This window comes from Protopterus annectens, chromosome 7.part1 (assembly GCF_019279795.1).
Source record: "Protopterus annectens isolate FY-2018-M chromosome 7.part1, PAN1.0, whole genome shotgun sequence".
Classification (NCBI taxonomy): domain Eukaryota; kingdom Metazoa; phylum Chordata; order Ceratodontiformes; family Protopteridae; genus Protopterus; species Protopterus annectens.
In genome coordinates this window covers 342,328,465-342,353,366 of record NC_056740.1, presented here as the reverse complement: position 1 = coordinate 342,353,366, position 24,902 = coordinate 342,328,465, and the positions used below count along the sequence as shown (strand labels likewise).

Sequence of the window (24,902 nt, the reverse complement as noted above, 5' to 3'; positions counted from 1 at the left end):
CGAGTGGTCCCTCAAACTACAAGTGGCGGAGAGAATTTTCCGCAAATGGGGCCAGCCTTGCTGCGATCTATTCGCCTCCCCGATGAATGCCAAATGCAGAAGCTATTTTGCCCTTCTACCCCCTCCAGGGGATGTCCCCAGGGACACACTGATACACGATTGGCCCCCGGGTCTCCTATATGCATTCCCACCTATTCCCTTGATTCCCAGATTTCTCCAGAAAGCCATGAACCTGGAAAGGACAATTATACTCATAGCCCCATTCTGGCCTCGACAGATATGGTTCCCCTTTCTTCGAGCCCATCTAACAGAGGAACCTTGGATCCTGGACCCAGTACCAGATCTACTGACGCATTCGTCGGGAGTTCTTCACCCGTCTCTTGTATCCCCCAAACTAGCAGCTTGGCTGCTCCACTTCCCCGCCTAGCCAGGTCTGATCTTCTTTCTCCGGCAGTGCAGCGCATTTTGGTTGCCTCTCATAAGGCTTCCACCACAAAACTTTACAACAGTAAGTGGAAACGCTTTGTGTACTGGACATCTAATCAACACTTGGACCCCTTGGTTGCTCCTTTACATAAAATACTAGAATTTCTTTCCATCCTTTTCCATGAAGGGGCCTCTACTTCCACATTAAGAGTGCAGTTGGCTGCCATATCCAACTTTCATGATGGTGAGAATGGTTCTTCTATCATGTCCCACAGGCTTTGTAAAGCTTTTATGAAAGGTTCCTTCCATCTTCGACCTCCTGTCAGGGATCCTTTATTCCCATGGAATTTAAATTTGTTGTTGTCACAACTAATGTTACCACCTTTCGAACCAGCTTCTTCTTGCCCCCTGAAATTTTTGTCTTGGAAGACTCTCTTTCTTGTAGCGGTTACTTCAGCTCGGAGAGTTTCAGAGCTGCAAGCACTGTCTATTAAACCTCCTTACTTAAATTTTCACCCAGATAGAGTTTCTTTACGAACAAATCCGTCCTTCCTTCCCAAAGTATGCTCTGTCATTAATATCAATCAATCCATTGAACTCCCCACTTTCTTTAAAAACCATACCAGTAAGCTGGAATATATGTTGCACAAGTTAGATGTCCACAGGCAACTCAGATTTTATTTAGACAGGACTAAAGACTACAGAAAAACAGATCAACGTTTTGTTGTATTTGCAGATAATGTAAAGGGCATGGCAATTACAAAACGCACTCTTTCTAAATGGCTTACTGATTGCATAGCCTTTGTGTATTCTAAGTCAAACCAGGCCTTACCCACCAAACCAAAAGGCCATTCTACTAGGTCCGTCTCCACTTCCTTGGCTCATGCAGCTCGCCTACCTTTGGACACGATTTGTGCAGCAGCCACGTGGTCTAAACCACATACTTTCATCACTCATTATAGGGTTGACAAAGCCTCCAAAGACAGGACATCCTTTGGTTCCACTGTGCTTAGGAACGTTCTTCCATGAGTCACTCAAGGTGACGGAGCTAGGGACGCTACCCGTGTGTAAAAACAAACGGCGAGATTGAACACTCTCACATAAAGAAGTTATGTTCTTACCATAACGTTCCATGTGGAGTGTTCATCTCACCTTTGTTTTTACATTCCCCCCCTTTCCCTCCCTCATGGTTTGGAAGAACGAGTAGGACTAGAGTCTGGTCCACATGTCTTACCTATTCCGGGTATCTTTCTTACCCCTAGTTGGTTGTCAGTGAGATGGTGTCTCTAAATGTTTTCAATCGTAGCAGTTTGTAGCCTGGATACATTAGGGTTATTGTTTTTTTCTGGTTTGCTTGCAAACTAGATCTGAGTAATGGCAGGGAGGATTGTGGGATATAGCCTGGTCTCGAGCTTCTCTTAGATGCAGAGCTTTGCTATGCGGCCGACTCGGAGCCGAGGATCGGCTCCGAACCCCACTTTATCCGTGTGTAAAAACAAAGGCGAGATGAACACTCCACATGGAACGTTATGGTAAGAACATAACTTCTTTTTTCTCGAGATAAGGGCAGTCCTCCTAGCATTACAAGCATTTCAGGACTTGATACCTCAGAGTGTAGTATCCAAACTGCTGGACAACATGGCAGAGAGGTATGGTGGATAAGCAGGGAGGAACTCATTCCTATGTCTTTTGCAGAAAAGCAGTGAAGGTATGGGAAAGGATATATAACAATGCACATAATGGGGTCATCCAAAGTGATACTGCACAAATTTAACATGCAGATTTTTCTGCTACAAGTATGGTCTATCTAAAACAATGTGGCCTTCAGCATTTTTCAGAGATATGGAAGGATCTGCTTCACTCTTTACCTTACAACACCAAATGTCCACAGTTCTTCAGCTTACCCAGACTCCTTCAGAATGCTAAAGTGTGCAGGCATGAGTCATTCTCTTAGTTCTGTTCTCACCTCACCAGGTATAGTTCCCTTTGCTGTATGGCATCTTCTTAAGAAGAAGCCCCTTTTTCTTCCCCAGAGCTCACCTCTGTCAATGCACATATCTGGTCAGCCCTACATGGATATATATTCCCTAAATCTACCTACATAGTTTCTCCACTCCCATTCCCTGGCTAATAAAAGTTGTAAGATTTCAAGGATTACCTTATCAAAATGTCTTAAAATAAAATGTATACTTAAGGGGTGAAGTGCCTCCAAAACAAAGTTATAAGTCCAGTAGAAAAAAGAGATTAGAAGCACACCATGACAATCAAAGCCAACTTAAAAAGCTGATGTATCCTTTATTTGTAGAAAGTAAGCGCTTTCATGCCTCACAGGGCGCTTCGTTAGACTTTAATGAAAATAAAAAGTAAAAAACTCCCTTATATCTCTACTTAACTCTTTCTTAAGCCAATGAAATCTCTGAATGTTAATTAGCTAATTAATTCTAATTAATTCTAATTTACAGCATTTAATTTCCTTGTCTTTAGAGAGATCTTTATAAAGACAGTTGTTGTTCACTGATAGAATTGTCTAATAAAACTGGCAGTCTACTGTGAGTTTCGAAAAATAATAATAAAATATTAATAAAATATATTCATACACATGATGTACCTATACGCAAACAGACATACATGAAAAATTCATATAGAAACATAAAAATATAAAAATGCATAAACATATAAATATGAAAATGTAAAAAATACATACATATACATATCCATATCTGTATACTTATATGTGACTCAATCTATACCTCAATATTATGTATAAATATATGTGTGTGAAAGTATATATATATGTGAATAAGTATGTATAAAAAATATATATAAAAAATATATATATATGATACATAAAAAATACATATATACATATATATAAGTATATATGAATATATATGTGAACGTATGAAGTAAATTTAATATATGATGGAAATGTGTGTGAATGTAAATATAAAAGTGAATGTAAAAATGTATATAAAAAATGTATATAAAAAAAGTATGTATATGCTTATATATGTATGTGAGAATCGCATAAATGTGTATGTGAGAGTATGTGGTGAAAATCAGTATGAATTAAGTGCAATATGTATACTTAAATGAGAGAAACTAGTGTATGCAAGTGAAGAAATGTATAGAAAGAGCAGTGTTGTTAATGTCTCAATGGTCAATCTTTCAAAAAGGGTTTTAAAGAAACTCTATCATTGAGACCATGTCTAATATCAGCTTGTAGTCTGATTATCCATTTGTTCTCTTCTTTTTCAGTAAAGTTACTTATGTTTCCTAGCCTTGTGGTGGTATGTATCAGTTCTAAAACCATGAACTTAAATTTATGTGTGGTATCATTATAAATCACATGTTTGGCTAGGGCACTGGTCTCATTCTCTTTGCTTATGGCATATAGATGTTCCCTAATTCTCTCTCTTAATGTTCTATTCGTTTTACCAACATAATACATATTGCATTTCTGACAAACACCTAAATAAACAACATTTCTGGAAGCACAACTAGCATAGAAATCAAGCTCATAACATACTTGTGTGTCAGGATGTATAAAAGTATTTCTATTATATATATATATATATATATATATATATATATATATATATATTGATACTGGTTACAATTGTAACAAGGAAAAGTTCCCTTTTTTACTGAAAGTATTCTAGTCTGTTTGTGCTCATAACATAGTAGTCTCTTCAAGGACCTAGTGTTCTTATAACTGAAGCTCGGATGTTGACCTACTATCTTACTAATCTCTTCATCTAAAATCAAAATTCCCCAGTTCTTTCTAATAACATCTGTTATCATTCTGTTACAGTTAGTATAAGGGATATTAACTCTTTGTCCAATCTTATTTCTTTTCTGATGAACTACCATATTATTATTCTGTTGTTCAGCACCTTCTATATATGGACGTCCTTTACCTGTTCGATCCACATAATTTAGATTCTCTAAATCTTTTTTATTATAACCCCTGTCTGATAAATCCTTTTCTGTATCTAATAAGGCTTTTTCAAAAATTTCCTGTTTACTAGTTAACCTTGAGCATCTCAATGCCTGGTTCTTTACCACGTTTTTATATATATGTGGGGGATGCATACTGGTTCTGTGTAAGAAGGCATTTCTTCGACAGGGTTTCCTATAGATAGATGTATGTATCTTATCTCTATCTTTTGAAATCACACTTCTAGAAACTCTATAGAATCTTTTGAGCAGTTACTAGTTAATGTTAAAAAGCTAGTGGTGCCATTTATATAGGTAATACAATCATTAAGTGATTCATAGTCTCCTCCCCAAATCAAAAAGAGGTCATCCACAAATCTCTTATAAAGTCTGATATATTTAGAAAAAACAATATGTTGTAGAATGTATGTATGTTCCCAGTAAGCAAGTACTAAATTTGCATATGAGTTGGCGCATGGGGTACCCATTGCCACTCCTGTTGTTTGCAAAAAATACTTATCAGCAAATATGAAAACATTATTATTCAAAATTATTTCCAATAACATTATAATCTTAATTACCTCATCCCTTGTTATATCTTTCTGAATTAGGTACAACCTTAAATATTCTAGACCTACATCATTGGGTATACATGTAAATAGGGACTTTACATCCAGGGTTACTAGATAATCTGTTTCCATCAAGAGCCCATCATTATTTAATGTAGTTAGTGCTTCTAAAAACTGTTGCGTGTCCCTAAGAATAGATGTAGTTGTTTGTACAATAGGTTTTAGCTGTTTCTCTATATAGATGGAGATGCTCTCAGTTAACCATCCCTTGCCTGAGACTATAGGTCTCAGAGGTGGTTTTTGTAGGTTCTTATGAATCTTTGGTAAACCTCTAAACATAGGAACTAGTGGTTTCTCAATAAGAAAGTATTTGTAAAGATCATTATCTATAATAGAGCACATTAGCATATCATATAAATCTGTGTATACATTCTTAATTAAAACATTCAATTCCATAGGAGTTAGGCACTTATAGGTAGTCTGTTCAGGCAACATGTCAGTTATTTCTTTCTCATAAAAGTCCTTGTCTAATAGCACAGTGGCACCTCCCTTATCCGCAGGCCTAATCGCAATATTTACATTATCCTGTAATTCATTTAAAGCTTGTCTTTCTTCACTAGTTAAATTACAAAATTGCGTTTTTGGCTTACAAGATCTATCATTAATCAGTGCTAATAAGTCCGCAGTACATGCTTTTTCAAAACATTCTAAATAACTGTGTAGTGGAGGTATAAAAGTTGATGGTTTAGAAAATACACCTACATTGTTATTCATTAAACTTTGATCATCATTATTGTATAGTAAGCCTAATGCTACATTTCTAGTAAAGCACTTGAGGTCAATTATAATATTAGTTACATCAACAGACTGTGAAGGAATAAAAGATAATCCTTTATTCAAAACAGTTACCTCCATTGACGTTAAAGTATGTTTCGATAAGTTCACTATTAAGTCCTTTGTGCTGGCTTCAGGATTTTCTTCTGGAATTCGTATGGCTCCTCGGACGTCTTCCTCTTGCGCCCCTTGTAAGTCGGACTCCATTCTTGTCTGTTCATAGGTTTGAACGAAAGGGGAAAATGGAGCTCTTCATGTAATTCCTCTATGGTATCTATTGCTGTCGTTGTTGTTAGCGTCGTTTTAGGTCGAACGACCGGTTGAGGATTGTCTTTGAATGAAGAGACAGGCTCTGGATTGTCCTTGAATGTAGCGACAGGCTCAGCGTGTATCTCCACCACTACCTCTTTCTCGTTTCGCATGCTGTTAGCCGGAAATGATGTAATAGAACCGGTAGTGGTGGTAGGAACAGTAACTCGATCGTACTGTGTTACTGCTTTCTCAGTGTAAGAGGGAGTTTCAGCATTTCTGGTCCTGATGGACTCCTTTGGCCAGGAGAAGACGTTCCCCTTGGCAAAATCTAGACAGTCCCTTTTATACATACTTATTCACATATATATATATATATATATATATATATATATATATATATATATATATATACTTTCACACACTTATATATTTATACATAATATTGAGGTATAGATTGAGTCACATATAAGTATACAGATATGGATATGTATATGTATGTATTTTTTACATTTTCATATTTATATGTTTATGCATTTTTATATTTTTATGTTTCTATATGAATTTTTCATGTATGTCTGTTTGCGTATAGGTACATCATGTGTATGAATATATTTTATTAATATTTTATTATTTTTAGAAACTCACAGTAGACTGCCAGTTTTATTAGACAATTCTATCAGTCAACAACTGTCTTTATAAAGATCTCTCTAAAGACAAGGAAATTAAATGCTGTAAATTAGAATTAATTAGAATTAATTAGCTAATTAACATTCAGAGATTTCATTGGCTTAAGAAAGCGTTAAGTAGAGATATAAGGGAGTTTTTTACTTTTTATTTTCATTAAAGTCTGAAGAAGCGCCCTGTGAGGCGTGAAAGCGCTTACTTTCTACAAATAAAGGATACATCAGCTTTTTAAGTTGGCTTCGATTGTCGTGGTGTGCTTCTAATCTCTTTTTTCTACTGGACTTATAACTTTGTTTTGGAGGCACTTCACCCCTTAAGTATACATTTTATTTTAAGATTTATCTTTGTACTTTGTGTTTTTATACTGAGGGGACATGACAGAAGCAACTGGAACCCACATGAGTGAATCTAGAAGCAATATGATGAACATTAATAGTTTGGAACAACTACTACAAAATGAAGGTAATCCACTGCTAAGGTTATCCTGTACTGACTTGGCTAAAGCAGAAACCAACAAAAAAGGACAATCACTAAATGTAAATATTTTACAAACAATGAAGAGACTGGAAGATGTATTAGTGAAAATTAAGAATGCGGAATGGCAAAGGAAACATATGGAAGCATGTCTAGCATTTAGAATTGTCCCCAGAGGACTACACATACTGAAAATGCCTACATTCGGATCCACATACCCTGAATTATTGTCGAAATGGCAAAAAATTAATTTGGAAACCAGCTTTAAATATATTGAACTTTTAATAGAACAATATACTACCATAGAATCTGAACTGAAAAGCGAAGCAGATACATTGAATCAACTTTTGGTTAAATCCCTTAACAACATACAGACAGAGGGGTTTTTTAGTGAACTATCGACCACATTATCTATACATGATAATCGACTACTCTTAGCTAAAAAAAGGAAATTAGAAAGGGACTGTCTAGATTTCGCCAAGGGGAATGTCTTCTCCTGGCCGAAGGAGTCCATCAGGACCAGAAATGCTGAAACTCCCTCTTACACTGAGAAAGCAGTAACACAGTACGATCGAGTTACTGTTCCTACCACCACTACCGGTTCTATTACATCATTTCCGGCTAACAGCGTGCGAAACGAGAAAGAGGTAGTGGTGGAGATACACGCTGAGCCTGTCGCTACATTCAAGGACAATCCAGAGCCTGTCTCTTCATTCAAAGACAATCCTCAACCGGTCATTCGACCTAAAACGACGCTAACAACAACGACAGCAATAGATACCATAGAGGAATTACATGAAGAGCTCCATTTTCCCCTTTCATTCAAACCTATGAACAGACAAGAATGGAGTCCGACTTACAAGGGGCGCAAGAGGAAGACGTCCGAGGAGCCATACGAATTCCAGAAGAAAATTCTGAAGCCAGCACAAAGGACTTAATAGTGAACTTATCGAAACATACTTTAACGTCAATGGAGGTAACTGTTTTGAATAAAGGATTATCTTTTATTCCTTCACTGTCTGTTGATGTAACTAATATTATAATTGACCTCAAGTGCTTTACTAGAAATGTAGCATTAGGCTTACTATACAATAATGATGATCAAGGTTTAATGAATAACAATGTCGGTGTATTTTCTAAACCATCAACTTTTATACCTCCACTACACAGTTATTTAGAATGTTTTGAAAAAGCATGTACTGCGGACTTATTAGCACTGTTTAATGATAGATCTTGTAAGCCAAAAACGCAATTTTTTAATTTAACTAGTGAAGAAAGACAAGCTTTAAAGGAATTACAGGATAATGTAAATATTGTGATTAGGCCTGCGGATAAGGGAGGTGCCACTGTGCTATTAGACAAGGACTTTTATGACAAAGAAATAACTGACATGTCTGAACAGACTACCTATAAGTGCCTAACTCCCATGGAATTGAATGTTTTAATTAATAATGTATACACAGATTTATATGATATGCTAATGTGCTCTATTATAGATAATGATCTTTACAAATACTTTCTTATTGAGAAACCACTAGTTCCTATGTTTAGAGGTTTACCAAAGATTCATAAGAACCTACAAAAACCACCTCTGAGACCTATAGTCTCAGGCAAGGGATGGTTAACTGAGAGCATCTCCATCTATATAGAGAAACAGCTAAAACCTATTGTACAAACAACTACATCTATTCTTAGGGACACGCAACAGTTTTTAGAAGCACTAACTACATTAAATAATGATGGGCTCTTGATGGAAACAGATTATCTAGTAACCCTGGATGTAAAGTCCCTATTTACATGCATACCCAATGATGTAGGTCTAGAATATTTAAGGTTGTACCTAATTCAGAAAGATATAACAAGGGATGAGGTAATTAAGATTATAATGTTATTGGAAATAATTTTGAATAATAATGTTTTCATATTTGCTGATAAGTATTTTTTGCAAACAACAGGAGTGGCAATGGGTACCCCATGCGCCAACTCATATGCAAATTTAGTACTTGCTTACTGGGAACATACATACATTCTACAACATACTGGTTTTTCTAAATATATCAGACTTTATAAGAGATTTGTGGATGACCTCTTTTTGATTTGGGGAGGAGACTATGAATCACTTAATGATTGTATTACCTATATAAATGGCACCACTAGCTTTTTAACATTAACTAATAACTGCTCAAAAGATTCTATAGAGTTTCTAGATGTGTTGATTTCAAAAGATAGAGATAAGATACATACATCTATCTATAGGAAACCCTGTCGAAGAAATGCCTACTTACACAGAACCAGTATGCATCCCCCACATATATATAAAAACGTGGTAAAGAACCAGGCATTGAGATGCTCAAGGTTAACTAGTAAACAGGAAATTTTTGAAAAAGCCTTATTAGACACAGAAAAGGATTTATCAGACAGGGGTTATAATAAAAAAGATTTAGAGAATCTAAATTATGTGGATCGAACAGGTAAAGGACGTCCATATATAGAAGGTGCTGAACAACAGAATAATAATATGGTAGTTCATCAGAAAAGAAATAAGATTGGACAAAGAGTTAATATCCCTTATACTAACTGTAATAGAATGATAACAGATGTTATTAGAAAGAACTGGGGAATTTTGACTTTAGATGAAGAGATTAGTAAGATAGTAGGTCAACATCCGAGCTTCAGTTATAAGAACACTAGGTCCTTGAAGAGACTACTATGTTATGAGCACAAACAGACTAGAATACTTTCAGTAAAAAAGGGAACTTTTCCTTGTTACAATTGTAACCAGTGTCAATATATATATATAATAGAAATACTTTTATACATCCTGACACACAAGTATGTTATGAGCTTGATTTCTATGCTAGTTGTGCTTCCAGAAATGTTGTTTATTTAGGTGTTTGTCAGAAATGCAATATGTATTATGTTGGTAAAACGAATAGAACATTAAGAGAGAGAATTAGGGAACATCTATATGCCATAAGCAAAGAGAATGAGACCAATGCCCTAGCCAAACATGTGATTTATAATGATACCACACATAAATTTAAGTTCATGGTTTTAGAACTGATACATACCACCACAAGGCTAGGAAACATAAGTAACTTTACTGAAAAAGAAGAGAACAAATGGATAATCAGACTACAAGCTGATATTAGACATGGTCTCAATGATAGAGTTTCTTTAAAACCCTTTTTAAAAGATTGACCATTGAGACATTAACAACACTGCTCTTTCCATACATTTCTTCACTTGCATACACTAGTTTCTCTCATTTAAGTATACATATTGCACTTAATTCATACTGATTTTCACCACATACTCTCACATACACATTTATGCGATTCTCACATACATATATAAGCATATACATACTTTTTATATACATTTTATATACATTTTACATTCACTTTTATATTTACATTCACACACATTTCCATCATATATTAAATTTACTTCATACGTTCACATATATATTCATATATACTTATATATATATATGTATATATATGTATATATGTATTTTTTATGTATCATATATATATATTTTTTATATATATTTTTTATACATACTTATTCACACATATATATATATATATATATATATATATATATATATATATATATATATATACTTTCACACACTTATATATTTATACATAATATCGAGGTATAGATTGAGTCACATATAAGTATACAGATATGGATATGTATATGTATGTATTTTTTACATTTTCATATTTATATGTTTATGCATTTTTATATTTTTATGTTTCTATATGAATTTTTTATGTATGTCTGTTTGCGTATAGGTACATCATGTGTATGAATATATTTTATTAATATTTTATTTTTTTTAGAAACTCACAGTAGACTGCCAGTTTTATTAGACAATTCTATCAGTCAACAACTGTCTTTATAAAGATCTCTCTAAAGACAAGGAAATTAAATGCTGTAAATTAGAATTAATTAGAATTAATTAGCTAATTAACATTCAGAGATTTCATTGGCTTAAGAAAGAGTTAAGTAGAGATACAAGGGAGTTTTTTATTTTTTATTTTCATTAAAGTCTGAAGAAGCGCCCTGTGAGGCGTGAAAGCACTTACTTTCTACAAATAAAGGATACATCAGCTTTTTAAGTTGGCTTCGATTGTCGTGGTGTGCTTCTTATCAAAATGTCTGTCAGATTATATGTCATACTTATATTCCTCTGTACGTTGACTTTTGGCCACATTACCAAAAACAAATCCTGCAATGACTCAGACCACATCTAATGCCTTTCTATTTAACTTACCAATGGTGGACATCTCAGCAGCTGCTATATAGCCATCCTTGCACACCTTTGCCAAGCATTACAGCCTGAGTATTCTCTTGAGGGCTAGGGCTTCTTTTGGAGCAGACATTCTGAAAGACGTGTTGGCTTAAGCCACCATAAGCTAGCTGGAGATTCTGTCCAGTGGTTCAAGTCTCCAGACAGGACCTCAGAAATAAGTAAATTATGTACTTAATGATATATTAAATTTCTCTGGTCTCTGATCAGGCACTGGAGTAGCAATACCACCTTCCTCTCTCCAAATTGACACAGTGTAAGGGACTTGTAGTGAAGAAGTATTTCACTTTACTTTTCAATTAGTGAGTATTTTCATGGTGTTTGCTTGTGTAACATCATGTTTATGGAATGTACTTGATTTATTTATTTATTTATTTATTTCAGTTTGGTGACCAGGGAAGTCCACTGGGCCCATGAGGGCCCGTTTTCAGTGGAGGCCCAGGGAGAAAAGCTCCAAGTTTAACATAAGCAATAAAGATACAAAAGTAAGTAAGTTACAAAAATAAAGTACAGTTTACATGAATGAACATTCTTTATCAGGCTTAGTAGATAAAAAGACAGTTTTGATGTATCTGGAAGGCTGTCCTGTGGAGATTCATTTAGGAAATACCATCATAACAATTGAAGTGTAGTAACATTATACATAACAATCGATTAAAGTAAGGAAACAGTTTACATGCATTCATTCAACATAAGAAGCTATTTACAATATTTGCAAGGTAGATATAAAATCTTCAGAAGGAATTACAGAGAGATAGAGACAGCTCAGGGAACTAGTTGTTGGGGTGTTAGAGAGATTAGGAGCCAAGGAGTAACACCTCCTTAGGGTAGTAGTTAGAAAGAATTAGACAGGGTGAAAGCAGGTGTAGTTCCATTTGTAGTGCAAGTAAGTGATAAGCTGGGTTTTAAAGTTTTCTGAGTTAGTTATTGCCCTAAGAATGGAAGGGAGACAATTCCATTTCTTGCCTAGTGAGAAAGAGAGGAGAAGCTGACCAGCAGGCCGTTTTGGTTTGTGGCTAGTAATTAGGTTTTGATTTTCAGATCTAAGAGGTCTATTGGGGATGTAGGGGGGAAGGATGTTTATTAGAGCTGGACATTTCTTTGGGTGAAGTACAAGTCTGTGTGCTGTGGTAAGTTGGAGGTAGTCTAGATAATCAGGGAGTTCTAGCCAGTTTAGAGAATTAAGGGTATGGCAGTGATGGGTGATGTTTTTGGATCTGGAGGAAAATTTGGAGATTTTGTTGTAGCATTTTTCCAGTTTAGAGGTGTTGGTGGTGGTCAGGTTAGTTAAAAGAGGGGCTGCATATAACAGGGATGGGAGGAGGTAGGTAGTAGCTAAAGTAAGTCTGGTAGAGTTTGAGAGAAAGAGATTGTTCCTGTAAAGCATACCTAGCTTTTGGTGGGTTTTCTTTATATTTTGTTGGATATGGCTATCGAACTTGAGTTGTTCAATAGTAATGCCAAGAAGTTTTCAAAGGGAACTACTTCAATGGGAGAACTGGAATGGCTGAGGACTTTAAATGAATTTTTGTCAAAAGAGAAAGTCTTGGAGGGAGAGAAAAGTAGAAGTTTAGATTTATTTGCATTTAGAGACAGGTGATTTTTTTGCATCCAGTTTTCAGTAATAGAAAAGGCAGCTTGGGTTTTAATCAGTAGTTCAGGGAGGTTAGAGGCAGAGCAGACTGTCATAGAATTGTCTGCATATTGAATGATTTTGGCATCAGGAATGGCAGAGTGAAGGTTATTGATAAAGATGTTAAAGAGCATAGGTCCGAGGATGGACCCTTGAGGGACGCCAGTTGGGGTAGGAAGAAATGGGGAGATGGTGCTTTTCCATTTAACTGCCTGAGATCTCTCTGACAGGTAGCTAGAGAACCAGGTGACAGTGTTTGGAGCGAGATGTAGGTTAGAGAGATGATAGATAAGGTGGTTATGGGAAACAGTGTCAAAAGCCTTGGAAAGGTCGAGTAGAACTGTGGAAACTAAATGACCTGAATCTTGGGCTTGTTTGACAGTTTCTAAGAAGGAGAGTAGAGCGGTTATGGTGCTATGGCCAGGGCGGAAGCCATGCTGGGTAGATGTTAGGAGTTGGTTTTGGGTTAGGTAAGGCATGAGTTGGAGATGGATACATTTTTCTAAGATTTTGGAGATTGGAGAGAGCAGAGCAATGGGCCGGTAGTTTGAGATGTCAGTATTCTTGCCACCTCTGTGGAGAGGAAGAATGTAAGCAGAATGCCATAGTTTGGGTACATATGACTCCTTTATAGATCTGTTGATTATGATGCTAATTAGGAGTGCAATACTGTCGGCTGCGCATTTTAGGAAGGAGGAGGGAATATTATCAGGAGCATTGAAGCAAGGTTTAAGTTTGGATAGGAGTCTTTTTATGAGATTAGTAGAGACTGGCTTAAGTTCAGACATAGGGTGGTTAGGGGAGGAGGAATGGTGGTTAGGTGGATTATTGTTAGGGAAGGTCTTGGTCAGGTTGGAGATAGTTTCAATAAAAAATGAATTAAATTTGGAGCTTAGTTCAAGGTCAGATTTACTTGGGTCAGGGCAAGGGTTGTTCTTGGAGCCGGGGTTGAGAAGGGAGCTTATGGACTTCCAGAATTGTTTGGGGTTATTGTTATTGTTGGACTGTAGTTTAAAGTAGTAGGATTTTTTGTCTTTTGTGATGCGTTGCTTTGCAAGGACACAGAGTTGTTTGTATTCAATCAGGGTTTTGGGCAGTTTGTTATGATAAAGCTTCCAGGCATTGTCCCTTTGAAGCATAATTTGCTTGGTTTCCTTGGAGAGCCATGGAGTGGTTTTAGCTTTTATTCTTCTGTTTCTTAGTGGTGCTAGGGAGTTTAGAGTGTTGATGAAGACAGAGTTGAAGTGTTCTATTGCTTTATCAAGAGTAAGGGTGTATAGGATTTGCCAGTTTATTTGTTTGAAGATATTTGAGAAGGTTGAGGAATTGAACTTGCTAAGGTTGCGGGTGAGAATGTAGTGATGCTGATAGGGGGTAGAGGAAGTTGAACGATGCATGAAGGCAGGGAGGTGGTCGCTAATGGTGTTGGGAATAGTTCCAGAGTAAGTTATTTTGTTTGGATGGGTGACTTGGATCCAGTCTAAAATAGATCCTGGGGGATTTGTTTTGTTGGGTCAAGTGGTGGGTAAGATTACTTGAGTGCAGTTATAGAGGTTGATGGATAGGGTGGGAGAGGGATTATTGAACTTGTTCCAGTCGAGATTTACGTCCCCTAGAATATACTTTTCGTAATTAATTTCAAATGAGGCCCATAGGAGGATATCTTCGAGGGTAGAGATGTTGTTACCAGGAGAAATATAAAGGGCTATGATGCAGATACTTTTGTGCTTGTTCATTTTTAGTAGACCAACTGTTAGTTCGGTATTGCTGAATTGTGGGATAGGAATTTGAAGGGGAATTAAGGTAATAAGATTAGAGTAGATAAGGGCAGTGCTGCTGCCTTTTTTATGTAGTCTGTCAGTTCTGAGGGACTGAAATCCTTTAGGCAAGATTTCAGAGTCAGATATATGGGGTTTGAGCTAGGTTTCTGAGATGGCTAGGATGTCAGGTTGGTTATGAGTTAGCCATGCTTGAAAGTGGTGAACTTTATTGTTGAGATTTTGAGCATTGAGAGTGAAGAATTTTAAGGTATTGTGGGGGGAGGAGGGGGAAAAAGATGAAGGGGGGAGTTATTAGTAAGGGGTCTTGGCCCAGGGTTGAGATTGATATCCCCAGCAAATAAAAGGTTGTTGAAGGAAGGTGGTTTTAGCCATTTGGGTTTATTTTGTATAAGTTTAGGAGGAAATAACATTAGTTTAGAGGTAAGTATTTTAGCTTTATTGGTAATAATTTTAGGATAGAATAGATGCAAGGGATGGGATTGAATAAGGGAAGAGGAGATGAGGTAGTAATGAGAGAAAGAATATGGGAGAAAACTCGTGAAAGTGTCAGTCTGAGATGAAGGTCGGGAAGTTGGGACATAGGAGGAGTATGAGCTGGTGTAACATAGGGGAATTAGAAATACAAGGAGGCAGCAGGGGGCATGGAGGATGTGAAGAATTAAGGGAAGCATCATGGAACACAGGTAGTTTAATGTGTATAGTTTGAGGGGATGAAGCATGTGAGAGATAAGAGGGGATGGCGACAGAGAAGTAATTTATTTTAAATTAAAATTAAAAAGAACCAGGGTAGGGGAGTTTAAAAAGGTGGAAGTAGAAGGCAGTGTGAATGTGTTTGTATAGGAGGAAGAGATGAGGAGTTATAAAGAGGAAAAAGGTTTAATTGGGTAATTAGGTAGGGAGTGTAGGGGGTGGGGTGTAAATTGTAGGAGATTCTATTGGGTAGTTTGGATTAGTGAGAGGAGAAAGGGTGGAATAAGTGTAGAGGTGCTGAGGGCAGGTGAGATTTGGGGGCAGGGTAGGGGAGTGGAGTGAGCCCGCAGGCCGAACAAAGCGGGTAGAGCCAAGGAGGAGGAGAAAAGTGTATCAGTGAAGGTGAGAAGAGGTCTGAGGTAAGGAGACAGTGTATCTGGACAGTGTATGCACAGCAGGGAGTTAACTCCAGGTTTTGAGGAGGTTGTTTCTAGGCAAAAGACACCAAAGGTGACTAGTCCAGTGGTTCCAGTGTCCGTACACATACCATAGAAATCTAATGTTCCATTAAGTACGTAACTTACATTTTTCATTATTTGGAAAAAGTATATGAATTTTAGTTTAACTGTCAGACCTTCCAATAAACACTCAGGGAAATATGATTTCTTCTTGTTGCAGTCCATTGAATTCTCAAGTTTTTTTAGCACCACAGTTCAGAACCATTGATTTTCTGCACACAGATTTACATACAGTTCAACTTTCACAACTATGTTATTACCGTGAAAACTGTAATTTCGACTGTAAATACCTTTGTTTAACAATGTTACTGCAAAGTATATTAAAAACATAAGATGCTGCTTTTTGGCAGCTATTGTCATGCAATTTACTACAGATGCTTTTGTTGCAATAAACTGTTTTAGTTATTGCTGATTTTCCAGTTATCTTAATATGATCACCTAGCAATCCTGTTTGATTGCTGTTTCTGTTTTTCAACATTCCTCAACCTTTGTTTGAAAAAAAACAGTAGTTTGATACTACTTGCAAACTTTACAACTGCTGATTATACACATTGCCATTTCTCATTTTAATAGTAATATTTCAGATTGTTCATTTTTAGTAGACCAACTGTTAGTTCGGTATTACTGAATTGTGGGATAGGAATTTTTACTGTTTCTTCTACTGATGGTATCAATATCGACCCCCTTTTTCCCAGTTTTGTCCATGGAGTTAGGATGTCAAATCAGCCGTAACCATTATTAGAGCCAGTGTTCACTCCACAGGGAGGCTAGTCTTGCCACAAAGCCTCAAACACACTTGGGTCAAACATTCTTAGAATGACCACACAGTGATAGCTGGTGACCTGGAGGAGCTCACCTTAACCTCTCTAAGTCTTGTTCTGTCTTTACAAGACATAATGCAATTAGCAAACTACATAGAAAAGTTATTTTTAATGACTGTGCACCCCATTTCCGTTTAGTAAAAAGGTCAAATTAGTCTGTTCTCAATGCAATACACTACTAAATGCAGAATTCAGTGCCCCTTGCTTTCTTGCTAAAGACTATCTTGAGAATAAAAAAGTGCTTGCTCTAAATGAAACCACACCTTACTGGAATATTTAATGTGATTCTTTACACCTCAAGGCTTGCTGTTGAGAAATATTTCTGACCAAGGTGACTGGTCAAGTTTTCCACATTTAAGATCAGATGTATTATGAGGCTCTAAAAAGATGAGTGTTAGGTGTTTTTCCCCACACGATAAGTTAGGATTGTAGCTACTATCTGGCTAAAGATAAAGAACAGAGAAAAGTAGCAGCATTTTCAGTTTTACATTAAAACTTCTTTCTTTTATTAAATATTACATGTTTTAGTTTGTCCCTTTTAGAAAGAAAAAAGATATTTAGATAAAATTGTGGTTTTAGGCTGACCCTCAAATATTCTTATAATTTTCAGTGAATGCATGAACTTAATTATAATTATCACCACAAACAGTTATCTCTGTAGATAATTCAGGCTCAAAGACCAAAAGAGAACGTAGATCAACATGAGATATGTTAGAGAACCTCACATCATCCTAAGTAAATTCCGACTTTACTTGGCAGAGAAAATGCTATTATATGTACAAATTCTGGCTGGAGGAAGATACACATAAGCTAAGTAAAAGTAAATGATTGTCAGCCTTCTAACTGCTGCAGTAGCCTTTGGGTATATGGGTTGTTTCCTGTCCTGATACAGCTGGTGAGATTCACAAAGCTTTGGCCCCACTTCCACACATACACTCTAACTGTTGCTTGGCTAGCCCCTTGGAGGGAAATCAGTAGTCAAAGTGTAGACAACTTCAGTACTTTCTTGCTGCCTCAAGAGGAAGCAGCTCTGAGGCTTTACAGGAATAGCAGTTAGCTTCAAGCTTCATTTCTGGCAGGTAAATCCCTGTAGCAGAGCCCTTCCATGCAGAAATTATTACCATTTTAAGAAAATATTTATATATTTTATTTGTTGACTAAAAGTGATATCTCCCCTTTAAGAAAACCAGTATTATTTTCAATATCAGAAGTTTTCTGTCAGGGGCCACTGTTTTTAGGATAGGGCTTATTTTTGTATTGGGGACAAATTTTGTGGTGTAAAAGTGTAATGCTTTTGAGAAATTTTATTTGCGTGTATGTTTTTAGGATCAAGAAGTATTTTACAGGGCAGGAAATGTACTTTAAGTTGAATGCTTATGTATACTTTGTCACAACTTACCTTCAGTTATTTTTATCAGGGCAGTTCAGAGTAGGGGCTTTGAGTTCTGACAGATATTTTTGTGTACTGCCTGTGCTTTACTTTCGAAAGGGACTGTTTTGAGAGGTATAAGTGTATATGCTGCTTGTGAACTTATGTCTGACAACTTACCTTCCAACAGATGTGTTGCAGCAGCACATACCAGTAATCAGACTCCATCCTCGGCTACAGCATAGATACTTACTGCAGTCCTGCTGGCTCATCTCCAGCTGTATCTAAAGAGAAAAAACAGCACATTAAGGAGTCCTTGCTGCCACCATGGGCTCAGACAGTGCCTCAGCTGTTAGCTGGTGACTCTACAGTGGCTGACAGTTGTCCCTCAGACCACTTATTAATCTGTGTTCCTCTGATGTAGCTACTTCAGCCACCATGGACTGGGGGTCAGCCACATCCTCTGTGGCTGTTCCAGTGTCTGATCTGGGCACAAGAGAACATTCTTCTTTGTGTCTGGGAGATACTCCAGGAGGTTCTTCTCATGGTGGCTGTGGAAAGAAACCACTTGCCAGGGGTGAAGTGTCACCTCCTTGTCAGTCTTCTTCCAAGGAGATGTCTGAAAAGAAAAAAAAGAAAAGGTTAGAGATTGCTCATCTAAGGACACTGTGTCTTTTCAGGAAGACAATTTCCATATCTTAGTCAGGAAGATATTGTAGGTTTTTAATACTGGAACTCAAAAATCCTTACCAGAGTGCAATCCTAATAAAGAAATTCCTGAGGAAAGTTTGTCAGAGGATTCTGACATCGACAAGAGATGGGGCTTCTTCTCCTGGCGATTCGCAAGACCAAAACTCTAATTCTGAGAAAAGTTGGTCTCTTCAGCTTGCTTGAAGGAATTTTCCTTTCCAGTAACTATTTCCAGGGTGAATGATGTATTTTTGTGGGTACAAATGATATTCCCCTTGAACTGAGTGTCACATACAGTAGCCATCCTTTCTATTTAGCCAGCCTTAGAGGATGTGTTTAATGTTGCCTGTAATAACCCTGACACTCAACCTTCAGTCCCCAAAAGGGTGGATAATAAAGTACCTCAAGCCAACAAATTCTTGTTTTCTCATCTTAGATCTGACCCATCTGCCATTTTGACCTCTTTGCCAGCAGGAAATAGATTTTCAGCCCTTCTGCTATGGATAAAGAAGGTAGAAAAATTTTCTCTTTGGTAAGATATTAGGCAGATCTGGTGAGAGAATTTTCTTTTCATCAGCTTTAGCATACTGGAATTAACCACCAAGTATATATATATATATATATATATATATATATATATATATATATATATATATATATTGAAGTTTATTCTTAGTTGTGTAAGCAGTTTGAGGAAATACTGTACCACACTTCCTTCAGAATCTAATCTGTCTCATGTATCTAAATGTGTTTTAAAGAGTGTGCAAGATTTTGCAGATACTGTGTCCAGAGCCACTGCCACCACTACATTTTTAAAGAGGTATGCCTGGGTACATATTCAAAGGTTTGCTGATGAAATAAAGTCTGAGATTTTAAACTCTACTTGAGATAAGGAAGTGTTGTTTGGCCCTTCTGCTACTCAGGTCCTCAAACAATTTGATGAAAGAAGGAAATTAATTCAGGGATTTTCTAAGATATTATACGTCTGCCATTAAAATTCTCTCAAATTCTCACCTCCCTTTAAAATGCAAAATAAGCAGTCCCTGTCATCTTCTGGCAAACAGAAAACAAAAAAAGAGATGGCAAGAGGGGAACAACATAAAACAGGGATCTTTTCAGAAAAAGAGACAGTCTAATCATTCAGAATGATTATGCCAGAAGTCTTTCCCTCTTTCTGCCCCTGTTTCTCTAAATCTGTCCCAGAAACTTTGTCAGTATTCCCCTGTGGCAAGTGATTGTGTCACACTCTTGGGTGATAAAATTAGTTCAGGAGGGTTATAGCTGACAGTGGATACCCATACCTCCTTGCAGGGGAATTGCACCCCATCTTCCAAACCAAACAGCTTTTTCCTCTTGCTGACCCTAGAAGTCCTAGAACCTGTACCTTTAGATGAAAGGCGGAATGGTTTCCCATAACATGGAATGTTTCTGCTCCTAAAGAAAGAACCTTCATGGTGACCTGTTCTAGATCTTTCCTTTCTCAACCTGTTTGTGAAAGTATCAAAATTCAAAATGTTGACAGTTTAGAGTCTGTTACTGGTCTAGTAATAAAAGTTGTGAAAGATACTTATCTTCACATCCCCATAGCCGCAGGCCTCAGGACATTTCTCAGAGTCTCCTTATTTGGGCTACATTACCAGTTCTCTGCATTACGCTTTGGGTTATTTACAAAGTGTCTAGCTCCAGTGAAAGCTCATTGAAGACTGCAAGGCATTCACATATTTCCTTATTTAGATGAGTTATCTTTGCTGAGTCTTTTGTCAGATGTAAGGAGTACTTACCATGGATTTCATCTCTCTCTCTCTCTCTCTCGCTCTCTCATCAGTCTGGGATTCCAGGTTTAGGTTTAAAACATCCTTGACTGCATTATACAAGATTGTTTTTCTGGGCTGCCATCTAGACTCTTCTCTGCAAAAGGCTTTTCTTACCCAGGAAGAGGTGGGGTTTTATATTGAAACTTTTGTAAGGTTTTCCAATAAGTTTCAAACTTCTGCAAGGTAATATCTCAGGATTTTAGGGTCCATGGCTTGTATGATTCTCATGATTTCTGTCATGAGGTTACACGTGAGAAAAATTCAACGATTGTTAAAAAATACATGTCCTCAACATATTCATCCTCTGGCATTTCATATTCCAACTTTGGGCTTTGCAAAAAAGGAACTACACTGATGGAGACAGCAAATGACCCAAAATCCAGGTTAATCCTTTTCTCCTTCTGTCCCAAGTCAATCGGCACATACAGATGCTTCAGATTTTGCTTGGCGATGTATCTTTGCTGAAGGCATTGCACATCTAACACTCTTGGGGGAGAGAATGTGTGAAAACACTGACCCGATGATGTCTTTTCTGTTCATTTCTCAACAGATGGGGGTCTCAGCTACAACCTTGGATCCAACTTCTGCCATTTCAAAGCTTCAGATCTGGTGCTCAGGCTCCTCTCTCTACCCATAATCCTCATGTGTAGAATGCGCTACCTCAGATCTCATTTGCCACTTTCTGTACTTGAATCATTGGTGCTTGGTGTAGGTGTTCATATTCTAAGGATTTATGTTTTCTTATCTTATTTCCTTCAGATAAGTGCCTTCTCCATTTCTATTTCTTTCCCTCCCCCTGTAGTCTCATATAACCTTTGTTAGGTAATATAAAATTAAGATCTTCTTCTTAGTTGAATAGTATAGTATACTTTTAGTATAGCTTTAGGTTAGGGTTAGGATGGTATTTTTTTCTTACTGTCATAATTGTTATATTTTTCTTCTCTCTGGCATAGTTAGAGCTGTGTTTTTGAGTCTTTATGGTTGTCAAGCCAGTTGGCTTAAAAAATGTGTGTCTTGTACACATAAACTCCCCAATTCTGATGTACACAATAAATGTGTGTATTGCCTTGGCCCCTTATACCTTGATGTATCATGTTCTACTTGTGAGGCTTTTGGCCAAAGGGCTTTAGTGGAAAGACAAAACAAGTTAATAATTAAGGGTCTTCTTCAACCCACTTCTGGAGAAAAACCTCCCCCTGCTTCATCTTCTGAAAAACAGGACAAACAAAGAGTATTTGGAAAGGACACTCAGAAATCTTCATAGAAGGATAAACCAAAATCTGCTAGGAAATGGTCTCCAGGACAGAATACCTCATTGGCTCCAGCACTGAAACTCAGCAAACCTTCGGAGCCAGCCCTGTTTTTTGGATCCAGTAATTATCAGATCATCGACTCCTTCAAGTTCTCTCTGGAGCCAGTCTTTCCCAGATTCAGGTCTCCAATCCTACAGGACAGACCACTATACTTAAACCAGGCCTCCCTCTTTAGCCTCCTTCTTTAGGTCATTAAGATCCTATTGCAGTCTACTGAAGCAAATGTGGACAGGATCTTTGGACCTAGATCCACCTGGAGGTACTCCTGTCTCCAACCACTGTCAGATCCAGTACATTCAGTTGCCCATCACTCCTTGTTGGCTCCTTCTCCAATCTGACCTCTTGGATTGCAGCCCTTGGGTCTGACTCTTGCCCAGGGTAGATCTGCATAGGAGCTGAGACTATATATTTCTTTGATTCTAGTAAATTTTTTGACTAAGTTGGCCCTAATATTATTGGAGTCCTGGAGCCATAACATTGACACTGATTCTGACAAGTTTGGGTCAAATCCAAGGTCTTCGGCACTAGATAGTTTGTCTCTGGCAACTGCCTTGGACTTGAGTCAAATGGTTTCCTGTATAGAGCCGCCCCCGAGGGTTTAATCTCTGAAGGCCATGCTCCCCAGATCTGTTTCAAGCTCCACATTCAAGGCTTTTGAAAGAATACTCTTCCAATGCAGAGTAAGGTCTTTCCTGTCAGTGCCGGATCTAACTCACTCCTATAGGATTTCTCAGGGTCTGCAGTCTTCTGTCCTAGTTATGTCAGGACAGCCAGTTCTTGACAGCCTTGAACCTATTCTCCCAAGAAAGATCTTGTATGTTTCTGAGTCATCTCCTGAGTATTCCACAGAGAAGATTCATAGGAAACATAAGAGGAGACACTTGCCACTGACACTAATTTCAATGAGAGAGAAGGTTCACTCCGATCTCCCCCTTGAGGATGTCTCATTCAGAGAGATTCTCAAACTTCTTAGACAGAAAGGGGGGTTGGTCTTCCCAACTCCTTCTCCTGTGGAATTAGTCTTTCTCAAGACTGTCAGCTATGGCCTGCCTACAACTTGTGTGTTCCCTCCCGCAGATGAGATGATTGATTTGATCTGATCCTGGGCATAGAAGGAACCTGACATAGCTGAACCTATCCCTAAGAAGCCTAATAAGTTCTTAGTTAGTCTGTAAGACCAAGCACACTAGAACAAAGGCCTGGCAGTACATTCAAGAAGGAGCTCCCTTAAGAAAGCTCCTCTGTCCATCCACTGAACAGAGAGTCACATGCGTTGGACAGATTTAGGAAGCAGTTCTATGCCCCATCTACTTTCTCAATGAGAGTGCTTAATTATCTGTCACATTTCACTCATTTTCCGAAAAATTTGGTAAAAGAGATCCTGAATTCTTTCCCAGGGACCTTGACTGTGGATCAGAAAAAGATTAATGATTGTCAGTTGTCTACTCTACAATCTTTATCCAACACCTATGTATGCCTTAGCTCTAATGCTACAGATGGTGCATCTGTGGCAGCCGGAATGAGCATTTCCATTAGAAGACACACTTGGATATGCGACTTTGCAGAGCACACTAAGATATTCTTCATAAATGCCTTCTATGATGGATCAACCTTGTTTGGTCCAAAAGTGAAGGAAACTACTTCCAGGAGTGAAAAGGATGGAAAATCTCTATCTCCCATAGAGATCAAATTCTCAGCCCCACAGAGGACCTTCTCCAGAAACCAGAAGACAGGGAAAAGGATATGGTTTCAAAAATCTCAGCGACTTTCACTCGACTCTCCTGTAGATCAAGCTCCATGTGGCAGAAGGGGAAACTTGCATAATGGATATTGTGTGAGAGGCAGAGGTGAGCAATAAAATCAGTGCTTCAGAGGCCCATTCTCTGAGAATCCTTTCCAGTGCACCTAAAGGGTTTGCCCGATCATCACTCTCTGGAGAGAGTTGGGGGGTACATTATTCCTACATCTGTTGACTTGGATGTTCATCACTCAAGACAAGTGGGTGTTGAGAACAATTTCCAGAAGCTACTTTTTATTTCCCTCCATTACATTCCAGAACAATTCATGATTTTCCACCCTCACAAAGAAAGGAAGCCATATTAGAGATAAAAAATCTTCTAAACAATCGAGTCCAACAAACGGTTCCATCAGACCAGAAAAGTTATGGAATTTACTCCAGGTTCTTTTTAGCACCTAAGGAAAAACAGGGACCTATGGCCAGTTTTAGGCCTAAGTTGGTTAAACAAGTCTTGAAACAGATGTAATTCTGGATGGGCATGATTCAGTCCATTATTCCACTGTTGGGGAAGAATGATTGGATGTGCTCCATCTCCAGGACGTGTACTGTCACATAAAAATGTGCAGGTATTCCAGGAGGTATCTCAGCTTCCAGCTGGGAGATCTTCAGTTCCAGTTCACGGCCTTTTGGACTCACAACAGTTTCCCGAGTGTTTGCCAAATGCATTTCAATAGTGGTAGCTCAACTATGACTGCAGGGGTTCTGAGTGTTTCCTTATTTGGATGACTGCTCATCACCGCACCTTCCAGGGATCTACTCATTCAAGCCAGGAACTCCTTGCTCCACCCATGTGACTACTTGGGAATAACAGACAGTCTACAAAAATCCAAACTGCAACCAGTTCAAATCTCTGGAATTCATTGTGGCACTTTTAGACACAAGATCTCTGATAGCAAGAATCCCTCGGTCATAGATCTCATCCCTCCACCAATAAGCTTATCAAGTCTTGTCCCACCAGAATTCACCCGCCAGG

At 37.7% G+C, this 24,902-nt stretch overlaps 1 protein-coding gene across 1 annotated transcript in view; it reads left to right on the top strand.

The window, feature by feature from the left end:
* DNAH12 (dynein axonemal heavy chain 12) overlaps positions 1 to 24,902 on the top strand; it is a 4,520,724-nt gene that overhangs the window by 3,763,230 nt on the left and 732,592 nt on the right. The window lies entirely within an intron of this gene.